The sequence below is a fragment of the Triplophysa rosa genome, linkage group LG23, assembly GCF_024868665.1.
Source record: "Triplophysa rosa linkage group LG23, Trosa_1v2, whole genome shotgun sequence".
Lineage (NCBI taxonomy): Eukaryota > Metazoa > Chordata > Actinopteri > Cypriniformes > Nemacheilidae > Triplophysa > Triplophysa rosa.
Window position 1 is genome coordinate 18,463,804 of NC_079912.1, and position 8,329 is coordinate 18,472,132.

Consider the following 8,329-nt stretch of genomic DNA (forward strand, 5'->3'; position numbering starts at 1 on the left):
TATATCAGTTTACATTTCTGTCAAAAACAGGATTACTGCAAGAGAACTAGCACTGGAGCAGGCTGCCCCATCTATAGCTGAAGGAAACTAGAGATTAACTGAGACTGTATTTTTTTTCCTCTGCTACTCTGCTCAAAAAAAGTGGAGAGGCCTTAAGAATGTGATTTAATTAGCCAAAGGGAAAAGAATAGATCTTTAGTTGCTGTGGAAACTCTTTTCTGACCTGACCTTCTCTTTGCAAAAAGCCTGAACAGAAAAAGCCTCAGTCTGGTCTATTAATCAGAAACAAATTATGAAAGAATGTTGTCAGCCCAAATAATGCCGTCCATTCTGTGGTGAGATCAGCAACAGCCCTCGCTCTTTTTTTCCCGTCGTCTTTCCGTGTGTTTGACAGCTGAACACAACGAACTAGATCAGGAAGACCCTGGATTTGCATATGCAAATTCCCACATAAGGGAAACGTGTCTAAACAAGTGTGATTGTGTGGCAGATTAAGTAGGTTGGCATGCTATTTCTGTTTTGGGGGCCACCATCGTAGCCAAGGCCATTAGTCAGCACAATTAACCCCATCTCCATGGATACTAATGAAATTTTGCCATGGTACAACTTAAATTAGATAGCTGGTTATGTGTTTCCACCGTCCGACTCAAAATCCATTATTTGCCGTGGGAACAATGAGCCGTTTGTGCTCAGCTGTTCTCCACCAGCTGAACAAACCTCTGCGTTGACAATTTGCATATGTTAATAAAATTAAGTCCTAATTACATGAAACTTGTACATATTCAAATGCACTTTCCCTAGGCGCAATGGAGCTTGAACCCCATCCAAGTGTTTAACCCTTGAGAAAGCCTCTAAGCAGGGGAGGCTCTTGCTTCCACAGAAATGCCTTGGGGCTGACGCAAAAAGGCCCCCCTTAATACATTAAGCCAGCTCCTGACTTCTCAGCTTTCCACCCACTGCTCTGCGGACCAGGGCAAGCACTGCATCCTCCGAACCAAATTCAATTGGGCCGACAACAAAAGCCCTATAGTTCCCCTAACAACAATCTGACAATTTTCTCAATGCTATCTACGGCAATCATGAGGAGTACACACACAAGCACAGGAGGTTATTAAACAGTTAATGTGGTTGGGAAACCACAACAAGCACCAGAAAATGAGAACATAATAATCTGTTTTGCAACAGCAGGGTAGATTTTTCTTGAATGGTAAAATAATTAATTATTGTTTTAAATTCGAAGAATACAGCACAACTAAAACATTTCTCCCGAAAATGATAACAAAAAATTGACGAGATTACACCCAAATGACATTCAGCTTCTGAAATTTTAATAGACAGCGAATCTTAAAGGAAATCATACAGTCGCAGCCAGATTAAAAAGGCCTTTGTCCTCCACCGTGTACGTTTTTTCCTTTCCGGCGAAATTAAATTGGTCTGTTCAAAGGTTTGAGATGAGACCGAATGGAAAAAAAAACGTTTTATCACATATGAAATTCATGCCACCCTGTGAAGCACAGCCCAGATGGTGCGAGATAAAAAAAAGCAAACACCTAATGATAGACAGCAAAATGCTCACAGGACTATGATAATGTCAGTAAAAAAACAAACAAACAAAAAATGTCCAGCTTCTTCAGTATTACTATGACTAAATGTAATAACAAGCCATACTCCAGTGGATTGAAGCTCTTGGTGCTCTAAATGGTTCATATCACCACATTCGAAAATAAAAACTGTATTTCTCTGTTTGCACCCCCGAACAAGGCCTTTAAGGGAATTTTTTTTTACAGAATTCTGGTAAAAAGAAAACTAAAACCAGCAACTGACAGTTGTCTTTAGATTTTTAATGATAGACACTGTCAAAATATGTGCATATATTATGTTTCTGTGCATGCTCCGGTTTGTCTACGTATGCGTGTATGCAAACAACGATTTGCCAATGTGTGTGTGTGTATTTGAATCGGGCGTCTCTTTTACAACTATCAATACTGGGATAACCACGAATTAGCATTCAACCGAACACGCAGTCATCTCTCAGCCTTTTAGCCAAATTGGGTATCTTAATGTCACAAAGCAGTGGCAGTCAACCTCTGCACGTTGCAATAGGATTTTCAGTAGTGAACAGCAAAACGCAGTGATAGGCTTGTAGCTAGCCACTCCGCAGAGGCGGATTTTAAATCATCCAGCCTCTTCTATTAGACTTGAGACTTATTGAGGTAGAAACCATAAAAAATGAAGAAGGGAAATTTAATCCCTGAAATATTGATTTGCACATTAATATCATATAGGCAGAGGGCAATTTGGCTTCATGGAAATGACACATTGTCGACCCTTGGAGAAGCCTCAGCCAATCTTACTGCAGAACATGTCTGAGTCTCAAGAGTTATTAAGGGCTTCTCTCGTTGGCTTCACGATATTCCGAGATGCCTAGAATCAATCTGTACGCTGTGCAGAATTGTGACTGCAAACAGAAAAAGCAACTGAAATATTAAATCAGAGCAAAACAAGTACACCAACGTGCGGGGTTTTAAGAAAAACAGACATAACTGTGTTTACATGAACACTTGTAATTAAACACACACACACCTCATACAGCTAAAATGAAAACAATAATGCACATTTTCCCCTTATTTCTAGGACGCCTCATTTCCTAAAAATAATATTCTTGCTGCTACTGTTGTTGCAGCACAGCATAGCAACACAATTGCTAATTGAAACACACATTTATTTATAAATAGAAATACAAATAATTTGAATTTGAAAAATGTACGTTTAATACGAAAATATAGAACACACTAATGCAAGCCATGTCTTTATAATAACAACAATAACAATATTATCAATAATAATAAAACCATAATACAATTAACAAACAATAATGATAACAATAACAGAGAAAACAATACATTTTAAAATAATCTAAAATAATAGAAGTGCAAAAAATCGTCATCCAGAAAAAAAGCTGCGCAGATGTCCGATGCCATTCCGATTTGCAAACAAATCCAGGTATCCGCAAAGGATCGCATTACTACAAAAAGCCAACAAATCCACATTGTCTAATGAAGAGGACCCAAAAGCAGCTTATTTTAATACACAAACAAGGAAATATATTGCCAACAGTGCTGAGTAACCCCAAAAACAACTTAAAATCCTACAAATATGGAGATCCGGGCGGTAAAAATCTGGTGATTTTGTTGGAACACAGAGCTGAGAGCGCATACAGCGATACACGCCGCGGCTCTGTGCTCTGCCTCCCCACCGCCTGTGTTTTTTCTGTGCTCTCAATGGAAGCGATCGATGCCCTTGTCACTGTCGCGTTCCAATCGGAGCCAAGACTGTCTCACACTCAGCATCAACCCAAAAGCCAAGCGCTCACTACACATGCCACGGTCTTCAATGCCAATGTTAACATTTCACAAAAAATATATAAAACTCTGAACTTTACGAATCTACCGACATCCCATGGTTTACTATAAACTCGAGGACAAATGCTCAGGGAAATTATTAAAGAGGATAAAAGGAGAAGAAACTTACGGGCAAGACGGAAGACAGCAGTCGTTTAAACACGGAATGTTTTTGAATGAAAATATGAATTGTCGCGTTTCTTTTTATTCCGTTTTCACGACGGCCACAGCCATGACGGAGTCCGGGGATATGGCAGCAAGGACCCTCGGCTGCTGTTAGTGCTCAGTCCTTCCTATCGTTACCATCATACGAGCCGCAGCGTGAAGACTCGCTTAAACATGGCAGGTAATCGTAAAATATGTAAAGAAGCATCTTTTCGCTATATGAGGTAACTGTGCACCTTCTTGGTCGTTTCTTAAGACATTACTGGAACACATGCCGGTCCGGAGCGGTCTCTACGGTAGCCGACATAAAAATGTATAGCCTTCGCGTGTTAGAGGACATATTTACCTTAAATGACAGGTAACCGTATTGAACAGGGGTTAATACGAACTATGTGGCGTCTCTTGTGTTTGGTATACAGCATACTATTTGTTAAAAGGTAAAAAAAGCCCTGCTATAGCGTTTGCTGTGATGAGGCGAGTCTAACTCCTGAGGCGAGCACAACAGACGCGAGCACAACAATCTCAACACTTTTCCTCTGTATCAGCGAATAAACATGCTCAAAGGGTGTTCAACTTTAAATTGGGCTAGCATACCTCCAAATTAAGCGAAATAGAAGTTTTAAAACGTTATAAAAGGGACACGGTAACGCCTCCTGTGTTACAGCATATCGCATGACAGTTCGCGGCTCCTCAACAAAACGAATGTTTTTCCAAAACGGAGGAAAATATGTAGACTGACATTTGTCGAAATTACGTCGCGCAAAACCGTAATCCGAAAGCGAAATAACGCAGATTCGGTATGACGGGTCGCGAAAGAAAATCAATACACGACCTAAATTTAACACCAACTACTCAATAAAAGTTGAAGAAAAAAAACTTACTTTCTTCCCCCGCAGTTCCCTCCGCTTCTTCTCTTGATATGGGTTTTTGAAGAAAATCACATCCAATGACAGCGAAAGTAGGTAACAAAAACGATAAAAAGAAAAAATATAACAATAATCCTCCAACTTTATTGGAAAAAACGTAAATACTATAGTGGGAAAGAGAATGAGTCGATCCTTTGGGTCCGGTTGTGTAAAAGATGTGTCGACGACTGCCTAGCAGTTTCGCTTGTGGAGGGGTAAGGGAAAGGAGGAAAGGAAATGAAAATCCGATATGTCTTTATTCTGCTAATTATTATCGTTTTAGCCCTGTTTAAAAAAATGGCTGATTAAGTTGAGTGCGCATGTCTTTGTGTGTCTATTCTCGATATGCACTCTGGGAATGAGAGAGAGAGAGGGGGAGTGAGCGCGTGAGGGAGGGAGAGAGAGCGCGCGAGGCAGAAAGAGAGAGACGTAATTAGTTAGGTGATCAACAGTCTCCACATTGCAAATGACGCGCTGTTTCAACTTGGAGAGCCGAAGGGCTGAACGGGACAGATTTTTACAATGATCTAATAGGGGGGACATCTTTTTCGGTGGGCAAGACGTCCTGTAACAGGCCTGGAACATTTGGTGGGACAATAAGAGAATATGTTCTAAATATGTAATATTTGATCGAAGCTGCGTATTTCAAACAAATAAAATAATTGCAGAAATTTACAAAACAACGCCACCGTGGAATGGGAATCTTAGTCGGTGTTTTTACCAATGTAAAATATATATATATTCTAATCTATTAATCCTTAGTATATTTTTACCAGTGTTGCCCGAATAAAGAACATTTTAGAGAGATAAAAATACTGGATAGGCTGCATAAATGCATCGGTAGACTATATTAAAATTTTCAGATTTCAAACAACAGAAATATATATATGGACAGCAGCAGTATTACAATAGTATCTTTTAGCATAAATGTAAAATATAATTTAACAAAATGTTATCAAACGCATTTTAATGATTAGGATACAGAACAACGCGATTAAAAAGACTATTTCTGTTAAAGCTGCGGTTGTAAACACTGAATGAATGAAATACAGTGTAAATGAAGAAAAGACAACAAGAGAGTAAATATGAGAACAGGTATCCGCGTGACACACATAAAATCTTAAACAAATTACCAACCATTTTAGTGTTAAAAGATATTACTTTTAAAATGATTTTTACTTATTTATTTCGTTGCACTGTAAGAGAACTACAATTTGATAATATTGTTTTGATTTTGCAAGAGATAGCCTAAAAGATGTTTGATGGCAGTAATACTTCGAAACATAACGTTAGTCGCAAACAAAAATATATAAAAAGATAACTAGTGTATACATAGATATCATCTTAAGAAAATATTGATAATAAAGCTTTGCTTTGGGCACAAACTAGACAGTGAATGGGCCTCGGAATTAAAGCCCATAATAACCTATTTCACATATAGCTTATGAACCTCACATTTCCCTCATCAGGCATTTAGTTCATATTCAAACTCTCATGCAAATGCTCCGATTGACCTGCTAGTTTTGGTGATGTCTCCTAAAATGTCGACATTGACAGGAGACCCGACAAGATGTTAATCGTGGAGAAAATCAAGAGATCGGCTCCTCTTTATGAAAAAATCGAAGGGGTTGAATTGAACGAGCCTCTGTTTCCGGATCGCACGATAAGGATGCTATACCAGAGCTGTGTTTGCAGTAAAACAAGAGCACTTGGATTGGCATGTCTTGGATATTGTGGGTCTTTGGATGGGCGAGAGGTGGTCAACAGAGGCGTTACTTCTTCACCCCTGATCCACTGTTTCTAGTCCTCGGGGGACTCGTGCCTGCCAGACCCAAGTGGTGTTTCAGCAGAATGAACGAGAGAACAGAAACAAGAGCGAGGCGAGCATGCGGCAGGACACGGAGATTCAGATTTTACCTTCATATAAAGGAAAAGCAAAAGCGCCGGAGTAAAGGTTATTTCTCACATTTACCACCGACGACTGTATTTCGGCTGCTGACCGCGGAGGACTTTAAAACTATTGATTTAAAGGTTTCACCTCTTATGCAAGTATACTTTGACGGATATGTCTGTGTGCCACATTAGCGTACTTTTAGCAGAGCTGTGCTCTCGATTGAACTGTTTTGCACGTTAAAATGGAGAAAGTACGTCGGAGCTGAAAGGCTGGCAGTGCTTATCTCCAGCACTTTCAAATCTGATCGTCTCCTCCCTAGCCTACTTTCTGCTGTTCTTTCTCTTTGGGTTGTATGACGAACCTTATTTGTATAATTGAATTCAAAATGATTTAAAAATGAATAGACTGATTAAATGTGTTTTTGAGAGAAATGTCTTGTTATTTTATATTTTTTTAAGCTATAACGTGTGTATACAATTTATCATTGGTGATGTGTTTTTTATCTGATTGATATGCAATTTCCTCAATATAGATGCACAAATAATATCACAATGTTTGTTCGCTTTTTTGACATTTTGAAGCCTGTCTGTGAGACCAAAAACTGCATGAATATTGATTTCAGTGAAATGTCAATAAAGCAATCACAATACAATTCGCGACCTGTGATTTCTTATAATCGTCTTTCTAAAACGTATGATGTCTAACAATGACTTGCGGGTATTCGGCACTTTTTCGGTTGTTTGCTCGTGTTGTGTGAGTGAATGACTGTCCTGCCCCAGAAATGAAAGGTTTGGCAAAACCGCCTGGCGCCCTCTGGGGTCTGAGGGGTCAGGTTTTGACAGTAACTGACCCTTACTAGCCGCAAAAACCGTCCAAAAATGGTCCACCAACACAGAAATAAGCCAGCCACCATCACCAAAAAATAAAACGCACACACACATGACGAAAACTTTGAAAGTTTTCACTGTTTGTGGAGGACGCTAAAATCGCACTTTTTTATAATAAATACCCAAACATGCGTTCTCAGAAAGAAAACATGTGCATGCATAAAATATATTTGATAAAATCGCGTTTCGTGACTTTATTTGATAGTGTCGATATAGTCAAGCATTTACAACAAACAACAACAACACCCAAAATAACCAAAAATATAGAATCCATGCGACAATAAAAATTATTTCAGTTATTAAAAAAATACCAATGTTATTTCCCACACAAATGGGACAATGGGACAAACCAAATTAAAATCCTTTGCGTTTCGAATGTGTCCCACAGTGGAATCTCACATTCTCTCATAAAAACGAAAGAAAAATGCCTAACATCCACTATAAATACACATTCTCCGTAATCTGTCTCCGACCAAATCAGTTTGTTCTTTAAATGACAGTTATACTATAGCGACATTGCATGTTTCATCTGTAAAGTCATTATAATTGTTTTAGATGTATAAATATATTTGTATATTTACATCTCTTACTAACCACCACAGCTAAAAGTGAAAATAAAAAGCTTCTACCTTTGGTATAAAAGGGCATCCCGGTGTCCTCTGTCTCTGATGCTCCGCTTAAAGCATATGGAAACTCTTTTGAAAATGCCTAGATTTGGCACATTGTCATTGAAAAGAGCGTTGCGCGGTGATGCTGGAACAGAAAATGGGAAATAAGTTGGGGATTGGGTGCTGCCTCCCTCAATGCGGATTTATCTAACTTTAATTTCATAAAACGCAAGCCTCTTCAGATGACACACAATTCAGAAAGCTTTTAACATTTACGACGGTCTTGTAACTTTAAAACAAAATAAGAGAAAAAGAGCGCAATGCTTTTGTGCGCTCCTATTAAAAAACAGAATTACTTATGGTCAAAATAACAGCGTGTCTGTGAATAACGTCGTGGTGAAATCACTTTCAACGCAAAATCGAGATTCACAAATGCTTGTTTGTAAAACAGTGGACTTTCGATCAATGT

General features: G+C 38.8%; 1 protein-coding gene across 4 annotated transcripts in view; it reads right to left on the reverse strand.

The window, feature by feature from the left end:
* zfhx4 (zinc finger homeobox 4) overlaps positions 1-7,992 on the reverse strand; it is a 73,092-nt gene extending 65,100 nt beyond the window's left edge. For 2 of the 4 annotated variants that reach the window (XM_057322417.1, XM_057322413.1), the window contains exon 1: positions 4,448-5,504. The gene's annotated coding sequence lies outside the window, so the exon portion shown is untranslated. Of the gene's footprint in view, positions 1-3,531; positions 3,634-4,447; positions 5,505-7,881 lie in introns of those variants that run through there. The other 2 variants (XM_057322414.1, XM_057322416.1) reach the window with 2 other exon arrangements.
* Positions 7,993-8,329: the final 337 nt, after the last annotated feature.